At 35.6% G+C, this 19,983-nt stretch overlaps 1 long non-coding RNA gene across 1 annotated transcript in view; it reads right to left on the bottom strand.

Moving 5' to 3' along the window:
- Positions 1–644: 644 nt before the first annotated feature.
- Positions 645–19,983, bottom strand: part of LOC131918892 (uncharacterized) — a 100,040-nt gene continuing 80,701 nt past the window's right edge. The window contains exon 3 of the long non-coding RNA XR_009381121.1: positions 645–803. This is a non-coding gene — a long non-coding RNA (uncharacterized LOC131918892). The remainder of the gene's footprint in view (positions 804–19,983) is intronic.

A 19,983-nucleotide genomic window follows, 5' to 3' on the forward strand; every position in this document is an offset into this window, starting at 1 on the left:
TTTATGGCTGCTTGATTAACAATTACCGGTACAGTCTTGGAAGATTGTGAAAGGTTTAGACATTTTTCATGGTACGTATTAACTACTATCATAATACAAAACAAATCTCCCGATATTATTCATTCTGTGCAATTTAAACCTTGTGTCCTTTGACCAACATCTCAATACACTCCACCCTCACTGCACAGCTCTCACTCTCTCTGATTGTCATTTTACTCTCCATTTCTAGAATATAAACGATTTTATTTTCTGTACTTTCAAAACACTTCAGTAATTCTGGCAAATGTGAGCACAGTGAACAATAGATCAGGATTATGCTTGTACCAATTCATAGCCATTTATGCAGAAATGAAAAGAGGAAAATGCAGAAATGAAGGAAAATGTGTATATTACATTGTCCTGCACGTGTGGTATAAATACAATATTACTGATTTCAAATTTTCCACACACTCAAAAAATTTCTGAACAGTCAGATTTGCTCTCAAGTTCTGAGTGGAATGGAGAGGTTATGCTTAAGTGTTCTTAATTTAAAGTGAGCAGAGATGAAGTAAGCCTTAGTGGTTTTCCATGTGTATTAGTCATTCTCTAATGAGTCATCCTCTATTACATGGTTTCTGAAACTCTAAATAACTCGAATCCACCACTTTTGGCAGGGAAAAACCAATGTATTCTGAGGTTTCAAATAAACTAATATTTTCATGGTAAATTAGTGCTTCCATTTTCACACTTAAAAAGGTTCTTCCATAGAAATGAATTTATCCAGGTGAAATGTTTGGACTTGTGGTTGCTGTCAGACAAGTCATCTGAAAAATAAAAATTTAAATATATAAAATTTTTAATTATTATTTTAAATGATATTTTATCACTTTAAAATATCTTTACTATATAAAAATGATCAAACTTATAGTAGAATCTGTTGTATGTATGTGGGTTTTCATGGCTTATTTACTTGGGATATAGATAATGAAATAAATATTTAAATTGTGTAGGATTCTTACTACATACAGATTTAGACAACAAAGCAGAAGTGCATTGTTTATTATTCAAGTTTGGTAAAGCAACTGAGCTTCATTATTAACTATCCTATGCATTAGATGAAGACTTGTCATCACTTTTTTAATGGAGCAAAATTATGTTTCTTATTCGACATTACGAAATTTCTTTGTGTAATTTACATTATAGATACAAAATACTTCACTGGATATTAGTATAAGATCTCATCTGATAACTACAAAATACAGCAAAAGTATACATACTTTCATGATTCAACTTGCTATTTTGGAAGTTTGTATACATCAAGATTATGGTACACGAAACCTAATGATGAGATAATAAATGAATTTCTTTTTACTTTTTCATCATATATTAAACTAGATTATGTTTCTCAGATTGTAATGTGGTAAATAAATGGTATTTTGATGTTTATGCATGTAGTAATATTTCTAGCTCAAAGGGAACATTATTTTTAAAACCTTGAGCAATAATTTCTTTTTTAAAATTTCTTTGCAATATTGTTGATGAAAGGTATACTTTTGTATTTTATCCTCTGAAATCTGTTATGATTCTGATTGTAATGTTAGTTAGCTAAAACTTCAACAAAAAAGCATTAATTTAATTTTATTTTCTTTCTTCCTCTTCACAAGTGTGTTTAAATATTGAAATAGTGTATTTTTTCTAACATTTTTATTCTAAGACTGAAAATGTTAGGTTATTTGCCTCTTCACAAATGGGAGTCACACATGAATGCTGAAAGAACATGATCCTGACATATCTATTTGGTGGGCAAGCAAATAGCTTGTATAAAATCTCCTCTAAATTCCAGTTATTATGACTTCCTACTATATGAACAACCCCTTTGCAATTTCTCCTAAGGAAAAAAAATGGTTTTCTACTTTTCTTTTTTGTGATTTCAAGTATTGTTTTACCCATTAGTATAATAACATGATTTACAATCTACCCTTAGAAATATACTCATTTTATATCCCCTTATTATCAGTTATGTTGTATTTTTTCCTGTTCAGAGTGTTTTCATAAATACAAGAAGATATTAACCATTAACTTAATGAAAAAAAAGTGTATTTGGTTTAATTTCCTTCAGTTGTTTCTAAAATAGGCAGTGTCTAAGCATGTAATACAATGTTAATTCCAGAAGTAACTAAGAGCATAGAAATGGAATAAGAGGATTCACACCTCACTATTGAAGTGAAAGTAAATTTCATTTTGATGATCGTGAAGGAAAGATAACTCTGAATTATGTCAGTATTGAAGAGTCAACTCACATAAATGAGATTAGTGTCACATGTTTAATATGTAATTTATTTTCTTTCATAAGATGTCGTCTTATGACAGCACAATTCTCTAGCCCCTAGGTCCTGTGGGGGGGCACATCTCATACTCTTCCTTCAAGCCATTGCAGCCCTAAAGACCCAGCAGCAGCCTGCTTCCTGGCTCCTTCACCAACCATCCCCTGTGGCTCCAGCGACCACCAAAGTAATACAAGCCCCCTGCACCCATTGGAAAGAGGTAAGGCCCTGAACTCCCCCACTGGACAGCTCAGTTTTCTAGCCCCTAGGCCCTGGGGCACATTCTGTGCCACTCACCCCCCCCCCAGCCATTGCAGAGCCGGAGTCTGGGCAGCAGCCTCCTCCCCTGCCCCTTGCCAACCATTCTCTGCCACACCAAGGACCACTGGACCCATATCCTTCCTACGCCTCCTTCCTGATTTCGAAGAAGAAGAACCACTGGAGCCACAAGCTCTACCTGCAGCAATCAGAAAAAGCGTGGCCTGGAGTTCCATCTGTATGGATTAAAGGAAGAAATGGGTAGGCAGCTGTGTAAGAATACATTCAACAACATAAAGAGCAAAATGGCACCACCAGAACCTAGTGATCCTGTAGTGGGTAGCTTTTTGAGCCATGCCCTGAAGCACCACCTCTAGTGAGGTAACAGGTAACTGTTACACTTGCCTATGATTTGGAGGCACAGGTCCCTGGGGTAGGGCCACTCTGGGACCCATAAGACCTGGGATGCATGTACGTGGCTCTGACTTCACTACCTTGTGGTTTTGGATGCTGGGATGGTCCAGGGCAGAGCTCTCCAGAGAACATTTTTGGACCTTGCCTCATCCTTCCAGGATTTTGTGACAAATTCCTTTATTCTGTCTTATGAGTTAACCCCCAAATAAATTCCTTTGATCATTAAGCAGACTCCGTGGATTGCTAACAATATAATCCCAATATGATCCTACAACAGCGAGACCTGAACATCCCAGTGCAGATGATCCAGAAGAAAACAACATTAAAAACAACATTATGAAGATTGTAGAGCCCCTAAAAGAGGAAATGAAAAATTCCCTTAAAGAAATGGAGGAAAAGACAAACAAAAATTAGAGGAAATTAGTAAATACAAAAAAAAAAAAAAAAAAAGCTAAGAAACCCAAGGAAAACAATCAAACAGGTGAAGGAAACAGTTCAAGACTTGAAAATTGAAATAGAGAAAATAAAGAAAACACAAACTGAGGGAATTCAGGAAAAGAAAAATCTGAGTAAACAAACAGAAACTACAGAGGTAAGCATAACCAACAGAATACAAGAGATGGAAGAGAGAATCTCAGGCATTGAGGATACCATAGAGGAAATAGAATCATCAGTCAAAGAAAATGCTAAATTCATCAAATTTTTAATGCACAACATCCAGGAAATCTGGAACACCATGAAAAGGCCAAACCTAACAATAATAAGGATAGAAGAAGTTCAAAGACACAGAAAATACATTCAACAAAATCATAGAAGAAAACTTTCCCAACCTAAAGAAAGTTATGCTTATGAAGGTACAAGAACCATACAGAACACCAAATATACTGAACCACAAAAAAGTCCCTTTACCACATAATAGTCATTCAAAATAAGGAAAGAATATTAACAGCAGCAAAGGAAATATGTCAAGTAACATATAATAGCAGACCCATCAGAGTAACACCCAACTTCTCAGTGGAAACTCTAAAAGCCAGAAGGTCCTTGACAGACATTCTGCAGATACAGAGACCACATATACCAGCCCATAATACTATACCCAGCAAAGCTTTCAATCATCATAGATAGAGAAACAAAATATTCCATGACAAAACCACATTTAAACATTACATATCCACAAATTCAGCCCTAGAGAAAGTATTAGAAGGAAAACTCAAACCCAAGAAAGTTAGCTGCAACCACCAAAACACAGGCAATAAATAACCTCATACCAGCAAATACCAAAGATGGGAAACACACACACACACACTACCACTGCCACCACCAAAACCAAAAAAAAAAAAAAAATTACAGGAATTAACAATCACTTGTCATTTATATCTCTTAATATCAATGGACTCAATTCACCTATAAAATAACACAGACTAACGGAATGATGTGAAATCAGGATCCATCCTTCTGCTGCACATAAGAAACACACTTCAATCATAAAGACAGACATTACCTCAGAGTAAAGGGTTCGGAAAAGATTTTCCAACTAAATGGACCTAAGAAACAAGCTGTTGTAGTTCTGCAAATATCTAACAAAATATACTTCAACCTCAAGTTAATCAAAAGAAATGGAGAAGGACATTTCATATTCATCACAGAAAAATCTATCAAGATCAAGTCTTAATTCTGAACATTTTTGCTTCAAATACAAGGGCACCTACTTTTGTAAAAGAAACATTACTAAAACTTAAATCACTAATAATGGGAGACTTCAGCACCTACTCTCACCACTGGACAGGTCTACTAGACAGAAACTTAACAGAGAAATAAGAGAACTAACAGATGCTATGACTCAAATGGACCTAACAGATATCTATAGAACACTTCACCCAAACACAAAAGAATATACATTCTTCTCAGCACCTCACGGAACCTTCTCCAAAATTTACCACATACTCAGAAACAAAACAAATCTTAATAGATACAAAAGAATTGGAATAAACCCCTGTACTGTATTGGACTACCATGGCTTAAAGCTAGAATTCAACAACCACACATACTGCGGAAAGCCAACAAACTCATGGAAACTGAACAATGTGTGACTGAACCATCACTGGGTCAAGGAAGAAATAAAGAAATTAGACTTCCTAGAAAGCACATCATACCCAAACTTATGGGACACTATGAAAGCAGTGCTAAGAGGAAAGTTCATAGCACTAAGTGCTAACATAAAAAAAAAAATTGGAGAAATCTCACTCTAGCAACTTAACAGCACATCTGAAAACTCTAGAACAAAAAGAAGCAAACTCATCTAGGAGAGTAGATGACAAGAAATAATCAAATTCAGGGCTGAAATCAATAAAATAGAAATGAAGAGAACAATAAAAAGAATCAATGAAGCAAAGAGTTGGTTTTTTGAGAAAATCAACAAGATAGACAAACTCTTATCCAATCTAACCAAAAAGCAGAGAGAGAATATCCAAATTAACAAAATCAGAAATGAAAGGGGGGAAATAACAACAGACACTGAGGAAATTCAGGGAATCATTAGGTCATACTTAAAAAACATGTGCTCCACAAAATTGGAAAATCCAAAAGAAATTGACAATTTTATGGATAGATACCATACAACAAAATTAAATGAAGATCAGATAAACAATTTAGATAGACCTGTAACCCCTAAGGAAATATAAGCAATCACTGAAAGTCTTTCAACCAAAAAAAAAAAAAAATCCCAGGAACAGATGGTTTCAGTGCAGAATTCTACCAGATTTTCAAGAAGAGCTAATACCATTACTCAAATTTGTTCCAAACCATAGAAACAAAAGTAACATTGCCAAACTCTTTACAAGGCTAATTTTACCCTGATACCCACAAAACACAAAGATTCAACCAAGAAAGAGAATTATAGACCAATCTGCCTCAGGAACATTGACACAAAAATATTCAATAAAATACTGGCAAATAAAATCCAAGAAGACGTGAAAAAAATTATCCACCATGATAAAGTAGGCTTCATCCCAGAGATGCAAGGATGGTTCAACATTCAAAAATCTGTCAATATAATCCACCATATAAACAACGAAAGAAAAACACAAACAAACAAACACATCATCTCTTTAGATGCTGAAAAAGCCTTTGACTAATCCAAAATCTTTTCATGATAAAGGTCTTGAGGAGACCAGGGATACAAGGAACATTCCTAAACATAATAAAGGCAATATACAGCAAGCCAACCGCCAACATCAAACTAAATGGCAAGGAACTCAAAGCAATTCCACTAAAATCAGGAACAAGAGAAGGCAAAATTATAGAATAGAAACAAGAAAGCATCTTCAACAAATGGTGGTGTCATAACTGGATGTTTACATGTAGAAGAATGCAGATTGATCCATATATATCACCAGGTATAAAACTCAGGTCTGAATGGGTCAAAGACCTGAACATAAATCCAGTTACACTAAACCTCATAGAAAAGAAAGTGGAAAGTAGCCTTGAACGCACTGGCACAGGAGCCCACTTCCTAAATATAACACTAGTAGCACAGACACTGAGAGCAACAATTAATAAATGGGACCTCTTGAAACTGAGAAACGTTTGTAAGCTGAAGGACACTGTCAATAAGACAAAATGGCAGCATAAAGAATGGGAAAAGATCTTTACCAATCCTACATTTGATAGAGGGCTGATCTCCAAAATATATAAAGAAGTCAAGAAACTAGACATCAAAATATCAAATAATCCAATTAAAAATGGGCTACAGATCTAAACAGAGAATTCTCAACAGAAGAATTTCAAATGGCCAAAAGACATTTAAGGAAGTATTGGGAAAGGCAAATCAAAATGACTCTGAGAATGGCTAATATCTAAAACACTGAAGTCAGCTTATGTTAAAGAAGATGTGGAGAAAGGGGAACACTCCTCCACTGCTGGTGGGAATGCAATCTTACACAGCCACTCTGTAAATCAGTATGGTGGTATCTCAGAAAATTGAGAATCAACCTACCTCAAGACTCAGCAATACCACTCTTGGGCATATACCCAAAAGATGCTCAACCACATCACAAGGACTTAGGTTCAACTTTGTTCATAGCAGCATGATTCACAATAGCCAGATCCTAGAAACAACCTAGATGCCCCTCAACCAAAAAATGGATAAAGAAAATGTGGTACATTTATACAATGGAGTACTACTCAGCCGAGAAAAACAATGACATCATGATGTTCACAGGCAAATGGATGGTTCCACAATCCCAGAGAAGCTGAGTAAAGAGGAGGACCCAAGAGGGACACACATGGATTGTCCTAGGAAGGAGAAAGGGTTAGGGTCTAATGGGTAAACTGGGAGGAGGGAGTAAAGGGAAGGGGAGGGGAGATGGAAACATGGGTGTTCAGATGGCTGAGTTGGGGGAGGGATGGAGAAGGAAAACAGACAGATGGAGCCATTAAGGGGTTAAGGGGAAATCTGGAATTAGAGAAATCCCCAAGAACTCACAAGGATTTCCACAGCTTCGACTCATTGCAGTGGTGGACAGGGTGATTGAATTAGCCTTCCACTGTACTCAGATTAGTATCTACCCTAATTGTCATCATAGGACCTACATCTAGTGACTGATGGAAGCAGATGCAGAGACCCACAGTCAAGCATTTGACCAAGCTCCTGGAATTCAGTTGAAGAGAGGAAGGAGGGACTATCAGAGCAAGGTGGGTCAGGATCATGATAGGAAAAAACACAGAGATAGATGATCCAAACTATTAGGAGCTCATAGACTCTGGACTGACAGCTGGGGAGCCTGTGTGGATCCTCACTAGGCCCTCTGTGGATGACAGTTGTGTGATTTTGTGTGTGTGGGTCCCTTGGCAAGAGACCAGGACTTATATCAGGTACATGAACTGTCTTCTTAGAGCCCATTCCCATGGTGCAACGCCTTACTCAGCCATGATGCAGAGGGGCAGAGTTTGGTCCTGCCCCAACTTGGTATGCCAGCCTGTATTGACTATCCAAAGGAGCCTTTACCCTTTATGAGGAGGGGATGGGGTGGGATTGGGGAGGAGGTGGAGGCAATGTGAGAAGGGAAGGGAGAGGGGACAGGTGTTAGTATGTAAAATGAAAAAATATTAAATAAAAAAGAGCTACAAAAAAGATGTAGTCAGGCACTATTAGGTAATTGTAGGATCATGTGATACCTGCAGTACTGTTTCAACTTTAAATGTTCCAATCTGGCAGTCCTCTACTATATTGATGGTCTGCAATGACAAGAACATTGCAAGCTTCTGACTTAGAGCACTGGGTATATTCTTTTTGAACAAAAATGTACTTTATATGCTTTAATTGTAAAAATAAAACTCACATGCATGTGTAACTTTAATATTTATTTGAAATTCTGTTTATAATTTTAAATATCCATGCAGCTGTGACAGGCAGCACATGCTGTCATATATCATTTATTTACTTACCCAAGTGTTCATATAATACAAAATTAGAGTACAACTTCAGAAAATATATACATAATGATGATATAGAGCAGTCAAAATTGTACACCTTTGAAGGTGTCTCTGTATTCACAAGAATGAATCAAATCATTTTAAATTTTTATGACATAATTTATCAGTTATCTGAAAACGGATATTAGATGATACATTCATAATTGCTACTATTTTAGCATCTTTTCCTGTTGCTGTGTTAAAATACTCTGACAATGGAAATATATGGTAGATAGGGTTTATTCAAGCTCCTGGTTGAAGGTTACAGTCCATCAGTCCACTGTGGCAGGGAGGTGAAGTCTACAGGAACTTGAAACAGCACCCATATTCAGGAAGCAAAGAGCACTGAATGTGTGCTGCTTCTGAGCTACATTTCCACTCACACAGTTCAGTTCCCATCCAGGAGTGGTGTCATCTACACTGTAAAGCTTTAACTAAGTTAATCATGAAAATCCCCACAGACACTCCCTGAGGCCAAGCTTCCAGCTGATTCTAGATTTTGTTAAGTTGACAACACAACTAATCACTTCATGGCTATTATATTAAACTTCTTCCGTCATTTGAATAATCAGTGTGGTACTGATTCCTGAATCCCAGAGTTTATACAGGCTATGAAACAACCTCTCACTGAACTATACACTTAGTCCTTGATTGGTATGTCTCTTTGAACAGCAGAAAACCAGAAAGTAATTTTTCCTGTTTGGGCATCCACAGAATTTCTGGTATATGGATAAATTAACCTGCTCAATTCAGGTCTTTCTTCTTACTCAAGTGTCATGAAAATTCCTGAATATGTATACTCTCAGTAGTTATCTCTTCACTGACTACTCAACTCCTTTCCTATTAATCATTTCCCACAAATTATTTTGTTGATGTCTTATTTTCCCCATGTGAATAAGCTCATCTTTTGGTTAAAATTCACTAGTTTAATGATAACTTGCTCATCATGTTCACTGTATTCCCATGTCCATATAAAGTGTTGAGAATACAATGATGATTGAGCTGAAAACAAAAATTTAAGTCTGTTCACTAAGTAGTAAAGAGAAGGAATAATCAAGAGGTAAGTAGTACTGTGGAACTATCTCTTCTGGGCATGACAGGGCCTTTTCTCTCTACAGTTGTCAGTAGCTGGGTATCCTGAGGACACCAGTACAAGATTGGACCAAAGAACTGTCTGTAGTTAGGACCTGGGGGAGGGCTCAAAAGACCACATACTTCCCATGGATGTATAGACAGTTATCCATTTTGGGAACAGGAGTTTTTAACTTAAATTTTTACTTTTTGAGATTTTCACACAAGTATTCTATTCACATTATTTCTAGCCCTCACTCCCTCCAACTTCTTTCTGTCACCTCACCATCACTCCACTACCTGAAGTCTTCTTCTATGTATATATGTGTATGTGTGTGTGTGTACATACACACACATATACATACATACAAATGTATATGTATGCATATAACAGTCAATGCATTTAATGTTGTTTATATTTACATGTGTTTAGGGCTGACTAGTCACCTATTAGAGACATTTTATTTGTTCAATTTTTTTTTTAAATACTTCATCTGTTACTTGAGGATTTTATGTAATGTATTTTAATCACATTCACAAACAACTGCTTTGGGATCCATCCCTACCTCCTTACCTACACAACTTTGTGTTACTTTTTAAATCCACAGAGTTCTTTTGTATTAGCTAAATACTTTTGAATATGGTCCCTTCTCTGAGGTGTAACACAGCAGGATTCACACACACCCTAAATAAAACTGAATTTTCCTTTCGTAGCTGTAACTTGAGTTTTCCTACCTGGACCATAGTCAGGACAAATCTTTGTCACCACAAATCTCTCTCACCCGCCAGTCCCACAGCCGCTCAGGCCCAACCAAGTAAACACAGAGACTTACATTGCTTACAAACTGTATGGCCGTGGCAGGCTTCTTGCTAACTGTTCTTATATCTTAAATTAATCCATTTCTATAAATCTATACTTTGCCATGTGGCTCATGGCTTACCGGCATCTTCATATGCTGCTTGTTATGGTGGCGGCTGGCAGTGTCTCTCCCCCACCTTCTTGTTCTCTCAATCCTCCTCTCTGTTAGTCCCACCTATACTTCCTGCCTGGCCACTGGTCAATTGATGTTTTATTTATTGACCAATCAGAGCAACAGATTTGACATACAGACCATCCCACAGCACCTAGCAGTTACTAGTTGATAGTAGTTCCTCATCTAGTGTGGGACTTCATGTGTACTTCTCCACTCCATAGAGCAACGTTGTCTGCTCAAACTTACACAGTTTTTGTGTGTGTTGTCAAAAGCACTGTGGGTTGTTATGTGCAACTACCTGTTGTGCCACAGAAACAGTTTTCTTATGCTCACCCACCGCCTCTGCTCTTAAAATCTTTCCACTCCCTCTTCCATGAAGATGCCTGAGCATTCGTGGAAGTAGCACGATATGTACATCTCATTTAAGGCTGACCATTCTATAGTTTCTTACTCTCTGCATGTTGGACAGTTGTGCGTTCTCTGTTAATTGTAATTTATTGCAAGAAGAAGCTTCTTTTATAAGGTAGAGCCATGCACTGATTATGAGTTATAGCAATACGTTATTAAGAGTTGGTTTAATACTATCTCCATTTAGCAAAATAATAGTAGTTTCTTGCCTAGGGCTTATGACCTACCTAGCCATAGCTACTTGGCCTTGACAATGGTACCAGTTATCTGTTCCATTTTTGGGAATATAACTCAAATTGGAAAGCGGCTGGTTAGTATCACGTTAGTAATGCTTCCTGGTTGGCACCTGATACCCACTTAATTTCTCCATTTTTTTTTTCAGTCAAGTTGTTATTTTGTTAACAATAGGGTTTTTAAATCAAGTTCTGGAGAGTAAACAATAATAATGATGGTAGCCTATCAGAGATATTTTTCTTCAGTAGTATAGTTGATTCAAGGTGGCCCTGTAAATAACCCCAATTAAACTTACTGTTTCATCAACTGTATGCATGTGGGATTAGATTTTTATTTCTGTTGTTAGTTTTTTATATGGAGTGAGGACATATTTAGCCATATATCCTCAAAAAGAAGTTCATACAATTTGTAGCAATGAATTGTTCAAAAGCATGCAACAGAAACGTGAAGAAAATGTTGTATTTGACTAATTTTGACTTATTAACTATTGATATTCATGATGCTAAGGGCTACATCAAGACATTTTTTCACTAAAAGATTCCAGATTGACTTTAACCCATCCAAGGCAAATATAATAGAAGAAATCCAAATATCATATAGCCAATTATCAGATCCATTAAGAAATTCTACAACACCTATGCTTTTATGAAATCTATTCATATCTCCTCTTGAGGTTTCTGCCTAATATTCTGAGAAATAAAATATATTTCAATGCCTTTATCTTGAGTTAACATCACTAAGGGAAAAACTACTGAGAAGCAAAGCATTTGCTCTAAAAGATTAGAAATATTCTTTTTCAAGCTTAAGAATATTTTTATTTTTATCTTAGTGTATGGTTGTTTTGTCTTTGTGTATGTCTGAACCACTTGTACTCTAGCTGTCCTAAGATGCCAGAGAGGAAACTGGATCTTGCTGGGACTGAAGTTACACACACGTCTAATGCTACCATGGAATGCTGGGAATTTCACCTAGGTCCTCTGGGAAAACAACAATGTGCTTAAACACTGAACCACCCCTCCAGCCATCAATATACTTGAGAAGATGTAATGCAATAAGCCTTCCAAGTCCAATCCAATGATATTCATTACAAAAGCCAAATACAGCTTTATTTGTATGCTGGACTGTGGGTTATAGAGTTTTAGAACTCATTGAGAATTATATGCAAAATAATCATATTTAATCATTTTATATGACCCCTTCAGTAAGTTGTATTTGCTCTTACTTTTTCCTTTTTGATTTTTTTATTTGAAAAATTGGAGTTTGGAATTGTATTATTTAATTTGCCCTAACTTTAAACTCTCTGGCTTTTCCATCATGGATGGATTTATAGCACCAGTTTATTAGCTGAAAAACACATTTGATGTTTTTTAAATTTCTTAAGTTTTTTGAGATTTGTTTTGTGACCTAACTCACAATCTTTTCTAGAGAAGGTTCCATTTTCAGTTGCATATAAAATGATTCTAGTGAGGACTGCTTTGCATATATCATGAAGTTTGCTTGGGCTGTAGTTTCAACTCTCCCATTTCCTTACTGATGCTCTGTCTGAACGTTCTAGTGGTCTTTGAAATCAAGGAAGCTAAAGTGTTCTAACAATTCCATAGTGGTTTTTTTTATCTTGAATTCTGTCATTGTTTGCTATATTTATAGTAAGTTTATATTTTACATTTCCATAATATACACACAAATATATAGTATCTGTCTTTATTAGTGTATATATGTGTCCATTTACAAATATTATATATACTTAATAAATTATTCTCCAATATAATAGATTTTGTCACTTGAGAGTAATTTTTGATAATTTACTTTGTCTAATGAAATACTGTACTTATCCTTTCTTTGGGTTAACAATAGCATGAATATTTTCTTTTTCCTTCATCTTCAATATGCTCATAGAATATTAGTGGGGTATTGGTATGTATTTGTGTATGGGTGAGATAGAGAGAGATAGAGAGAGACAGAGAGAGAGAGAGAGAGAGAGAGAGAGAGAGAGAGAGAGAGAGAGAAGATATAGTTGTTCAATGTGTTATGAAGAATTTAATACATTTACATTTAAAACAATGTATTTATTGATTGTAATTTTATTAATTATTTCCAATATATTTTGTAGCTATTTTTCCTCTTCTGTCTTTTGTCTCACTATTTATGTTGTATTTTAGTAGTAATATATTTTGATTATTTGTCTTTAGTCTTAGAGTACTCTTATGTACAATTTTGATTATTACTACACAGGCATATAACATATACAGAGTATATTTTAAATTGATAACTCTAATCACATGCAAGAACCGTATACATTTCCTCTCTATCACTTTGTTACTAATGTTGCAATGTGCATGCTCTGTATGTGTATTTAGTAACAAATTTTATAATTATCATTATTCTTGTGATTTTCATCCAATATAATGAAACAAAAGTTATTTACACATTACAATTAGGCTGTTTATATATTTACATTCAACTATGTGCTAGATAGTTTTATGTCAACTTGATACAAGCTGAAGTCATCTGAGATGAGGGAATCTTAATTAAGAAAATGTCTCCATGAGATTGGGCTTCAAGTAAGCCTTTAGACTCTAAAGTTCAGAACATTTTCTTAGTTACCAAATTACAGGAAGAGCCCAAACCATTATTGGTGATGACACCCCTAGGCTGATAGTCCTGGGTTGTATAAGAAAGCAAGCTAAGCAAGCCATGGAGAACAGGCCAGTAAGCAGCAACCTTCCATGCTCTCTACTTCAGCTCCTACCTCCAGGTTCCTGTCCTGTTTCAGTTCCTGTCTTGTTTCAGTTCCTGTCCTGGTTTCCTTGATGAAAAACACTGCTGTGGGAGTACAACACAAATAAACTCATTCCTCCCCAAGTTGCTTTGGTCAGCGTTTTTTGTCTAAGCAATAGAAATTCTAAGTACGACAAGTTGGTACCAGAAGTGGGGTATTCCTCTGACAAACCTGATCACGTTTCAGGAGGGTTGCTGAAGCACTTTGGAACTTTGGGTTAGATTAGCCATTGAGTGTTGAGAACTCAGTGGGATGTTCTATAGGAGCTTGGGAGAAAAGAATGTCAAGAGCAATGCAGAAGGAGGAGGGCTGGCTTGGGAAGTATCAGAGGAATGTTTAAGGTCTCTATTTGGGAGCATTTGCTACTTTGAATTAAGATGCTGTGGTTCTGGATATCTGCAGTTGAAGACTTAGTCATGATTAACAAGATACCAGTACCATTGTTTTGAAAGCTTTGCTTTAGTGGGGCAACTGATACTGGCTGACTGGACCTGAGGAATTACTGGTGATTAAGAAAAGATCAGCATCAATGAGGTAAAATCTTCTGAGGAGACTTTCACGAGACACAGAACATAGAAGCTTTTCTCCAAATGCAGCCAAGGCTGTACCTCATGCTAATAGCTGAACTTGGTAGTTTAAGAGTAACCCAGGTGGTACTGGTTTTGAAGGCATGAAGGAGTCATGAGAGAGCTGAGAGATGGCACTGTGAGAGGCCAGGAGAGGCTACTGGTAACTCAGTTGCAGTTGAAAGCCCAGAACTGAAGGGGTCTTGCAAAAAAGTTGTGGCTTGACACCATGAAGAGAGCCTGTGAGAGCTAAAAGTGCAGCTCAGTTGCAGTAGAAGGACACAGGAATTTGGAGATGCCAGTACCGTGGTACATCTACCAAGAAACAGAAATGTGTACTTCAGAAGGCTGAGCGGGAGAAGTGACCCAAGCCCTTTGGAGGAGCACAGAAGATTGTGAATGAATCTCAGATGTTGAATATTGCATTTTTTACACTATTAAGAGTTTCATTTTGCTTTAATCTGATGGCAACCACAACCTGCTTCTTTCCTCTTGAAATAAGAAAGTATTTAAATTAATTTTGATTTTTACAAGAGCCCACTGTTGAGAGCTTTTGAACTTTTAAAGGTGATTTTGGAATTTTTAAAGAGATGGAATATTTTAAAGAGATTTAACTTTTGATGTGTTTGAATTTGTTAAGACTGTGGGACTTTTAAAGTTTTTTTTAAATATTTTTTATGTGAGGTCTTAGGGATGAATGAAAAAGGTTGTGGCTTAACGGTAATGTGTTTGTGTGTCAAGGTGACAAGTGGTCAATTGTGCAGGATAGTTTTATGTCAACTTGACACAAGTTAAAATCATCTGAGAGAGGGGAACCTTAACTAAGAAAATGTCTTCATAATATCAGGCTTCAAATGTATAGGCCATTTTCCTAATTAGTGATTGAGGAGGAGGTTTCAGACCATTGTTGGTGGTGCCATCCCTGTGCTGGTGATCCTGGGTTCTATAAAAAAGCGTGCTGAGCAAGCCACAGGGCACAAGCCAGTAAACAGCATCCCTCCATATAATCTGCATCAGCTCCTGCCTCTTGTTTCCTGCCCTGTTTCCTGTCTTAACTTGATGTACTGTGATAGGGAAGTGTAAGTCCAATAAACTCTTTCATTCTCAAGTTGCTTCGGTTATGATGTTTTGTCTTAGCATTAGAAACCCTTATTAAAACAAACTATGCATTTTCCATTATCAGAAAATTTTATATTTGACATATTTGTGTGTCTCTATTGTTAAATAAGTATAAGCTCCTTAAAATGACAATAGCAATTCTTGTTCTATGCTTACAGAAACATGTATGGTTACAACTTTCACGCTAAGTTGTGAGGTATTTTCTGGCTTTATGAATTAATTTATCATTATCACTTGAACAATTATTAACTTATAAATTGATTATAATAAGTTGTTGGCAAAGTCATATTTAATACTTTTATATTTGTTACAGAGGTTCACTGTTCTTATTCTTCATTTCATTTTTTCATTACTCCAAAATCTCTCAATTTAGGAGCTGTCCTTTAGTTTCATCCAGAAACTATGTCTTAATTGCTACAAAATTTATCAAATACTTGTTATCAGTATTTAGAGAAAACACTACACTTTCACTCAAATACCTTACACGTTAAGTAAATGCAGACTGTGTAATAAGTCTCATCTATATGATGGTAGGATGCTTCTTTTTGCAACATTTTCACATATTTTAAATAGAAGAGGAATATCATGAAATTCAGAATTGATATTTTGGTATTTTAAAAACTTAGTCTATATCTAAATTGTTTTCTGAATGTCTTAATTTAGATTATCTTCTAAAAAAAGAACAAGAATATGATACTTTGAATCATTTGCTTTTGAGCCAATTCTATAGGACAAGTGGGAATAACCAGATGGCTCCCTGAGTAGTAGAAGCCATGTTCTACACTTACCATCTTTCAGAAGTTTGTAATGAATACAGACACACAGTCTATATTTATATACTTATAAATAAGATTTGTGTAATATGTAGTATATGAAATATATATGTACACATAGAGATAAACATATGCTTTTATTTGAATTTCATATTTATGCATATCAAGTAGTATATATACATGTTTTATATAAATTGCATTATAATCTATATGTACTTAGAAAATATTTATATATACTCATATTTATATAAATGTTCACATTCATTTCTACATATACACATTCATTCCTTTGCTTTTTTTTCTTAAACTTTTGTGTATTAAATAAAAGGTAATGTTTCAATTAAAAACCAGATCTCAGACTGAACAAGGGAAGGTAAATAAGATATCAAATCTAAGATACTAATTTTCAATTATGTCCCAGATGTGTCAGATGAAGTTAAATGGCATTAGAATTGGAAGAATATGAGGGAAGCGGGAAATGATGTAATTATACTACAATCTCAAAAAATAAGGGAACTGATAAAAAAAAAAAAGATGTGAAATGATTCAGTGTTCCCAAGCAAATGAATTGGGGGGGGTGAAAGTGGCATGCCCATACAAGTTATTATTCAGCCATGGAAAAACAAAATGCTGATATATGCATAACTCTATGCAATGAAATTGTATGGCAATGCAATTAAAATATAGTAAATATGGTAACTATTTTACCTTACCCAATATTTGTATCCCTTGGGATAAATCTCACTGGAAATATATTGCAATGAATTCAGTATGATACATAATTTTTGTACATTTTATTTATTTTGTGTTGTATTGTTATGTTTTGGGTATCTTGATCATAAGACTTCATAACAAAACCACAGAATTTTTCCCTTTTAATAGAGTCATTAATTGACATGAATATTAAACTTTGCATATTTGTTTGATCAGGCTCAAAGTCAAATTTGTGAGCATAATAATATTTTTTATGTAACTATCTTAAGTGCAATAACTTAAAAGTGCTGATTTACAGAGGTAACAACATTTTATAACTAAGAAATGTGTCTTATGGCTTTCCTTTTGTTTTATTATTTGCTGAAAACATGACAATAGATAGAACATACTAAATGAATTCACAGAATTCTTTTAGCTGTTCACAGCTTTGAAAATAGTGGCCTGCACTAGATATGTTGATGGTGTAGTGGAAGCCAGATCCTTCAACCAAACCAGCGACTCATCACAATTAAAGCCGAGAGGACACAAGGGTACTCTGTGTGAAACAACGCAGCCACCAACGTCGCTAACAAGAATGAAGAGGTGTTGGAGAGTTGGGGAAGACAGAGATAAGTGGGTTTTGATGTTGTTGTTTTGCTTTATTTTTAATTAATATTTTTTAAATTTTCTTTGGGGGGTGATATGAGGGTGAGTGACAGATACAGAAAGATGGGAAATGAGCAGGATGAGGTGCAGGATGTGAAATTTCAGAAGAATCAATAAAGTAAAAACAAAACTTACATCTGTACTGAAAAAAAAGAAACATAATTATTAAGATGACGATCATCTAATTATTTCATTTGCTAAGATTTAGAAATGATTTGGTGTTTTTGATTTGCATTAAATCTGTAAATATAAGGACTAAAATGAATGTTATGGAGACACTGTTTGGAAACTCAGCTGCCTTTGCTTCGGCAAGAAGCAGGAGTCTCTACTTCCTCATTGCTAAGGTGTTTTCCTGGATTCTGGAGATGACAAATCTCTGTACCTGATACAGTTATTTGATTCAGAATCCAATGGGGCCTGAAGACTGTCACCATAGGCAAGGCTGAACGCATGAGACGTATGTCTCATTTCTCACTTGCACTTCATGGCTGACAATTTTATTGTTCCTTCTCTTGAAATAGAATGTGCTATTTAGCTATTAGAGCATTACTTTCCCCACTACTATAATTAAAATTGCCTCAACACTTCTGCTGTAACCCCTATTTTACAAAGATCTTAAATTACACTATGAATATTTATAAATAGGTGTTCATTGTTCAAATGGTAACTGTACATTGTTTTATAAGTAAAATAGAAAACAATACTTGAGTAATTTGGAATAATGAATGAATTGTTTAAGAAAAATCATGGCGTTTTTGTGATTTCTGTGGCACTGAAGGTTTGACTTGTTTTTAAATGCAGCAGTGTGTAACTGATATACTGTGGAATATTCACAGGTATTAAGTACAAAAATATCTGTTCAATTCCAAATCTAGGTTTCAGTTGTAGTGGACAATAACAATGTATCTTATCCCTGTCCACTTTTATCATGGTGAGGTACTCACCAAGCATCTAGCTGAGATAATTACATGTCTGTTAGCCCACCCCAGTGATGAATTCATTCAGGCTGTGCCTGAGACTGTCAACACCTCTATAATCTACCATGACAATGTGCTCCCAAGGTTCTGGCTGAGAAAGTCAAACTACTGTCCTTCTCTTCCATGGCCGTGTGCTCAGTCAGCTTATCACTAATCTAGCCACATGAAGATTTAAGTCTTTGGGGAAAATTCTCAACATGCAGAGGCAAGATATAGCTGTATAGATTTTGGACTTGTTTCTCCTCAGCGAAGGAGTAAGACATCTGACTTCCTGGCCTTAGTCAGGGAAATTTGCCTAGTGTAGTATCCTCCTTCAGGGCTGCTTCTTAGCAGCTGGCTGAATTTGGTGCTCCACTGAGACTAGAAACATGCACCCTTTCATTTTCCTTCTGTGACTTTGCTTCTACTAATCATCTTCCAGTGAAATTTTGTATCAGTTCCTCTCACCAAATTACTGCATCTGATTTCATTGACATATCTACGTAATTATCAGTTTGTATGTTCCCACATAGATTCTATAACCTTTTGTTTTCAATGAAAGTTCATCTAATAACAGAAAAAACATTGTCAAATAGATGATAGTCCCATTTTCACTTACAGTTATAGATGTTTGGACATATACTATCTTTTTTACTATACACAGAACTTAATGTAACCGTGATGACCCTTTTTTAATTAATACCTTAATGAAAGAAAATGAGTAAAGTAAATAACCTATATGCTTCTATTTACGATTTCTTCTACTTTTGAGGTTGTATTATAATTAATCATTCCTCCCTTCATGCCCCTTCCTTCAAATCCTCCCATATATACCTTCTCATTCTCTTTAATATTCATGGACTCTTTTTTATTATATGCATATATATATATATATGTATATATACATATCATATAAACTCATGGATAAAGCATGACCTGTTTCATCTATACGATGTTACTTGTACTTAAGTTATCAGGACTGAACATTTGCTATTTTATAGCTTACTAGAGTGCTCTTTCCTGGGGAAGACTTTCTCATTAGTGTCCCTTTGTTTCTTGTAATACTTTGCATAAGGGTGAGGCATGGCTGTTGTTGTTGTCCTTGATTAGTTAACATTATACACTCAGTCATGCTAGTGAGACTTAATGGGTGTAGCTTCTGTTATTGCAAGGAGACACAATCCCACAATAAAGTGTCTGATCCTCTGTCTCATAAAATCAGTTTACCTTCCTTCTGTAACGTTCCCTGAGCCTCAGGTCCCAGGAGTATTCTATGGATGTATCCATTGGGACTGGG

This window comes from Peromyscus eremicus, chromosome 8b (assembly GCF_949786415.1).
Source record: "Peromyscus eremicus chromosome 8b, PerEre_H2_v1, whole genome shotgun sequence".
Taxonomy (NCBI): Eukaryota; Metazoa; Chordata; class Mammalia; order Rodentia; family Cricetidae; genus Peromyscus; species Peromyscus eremicus.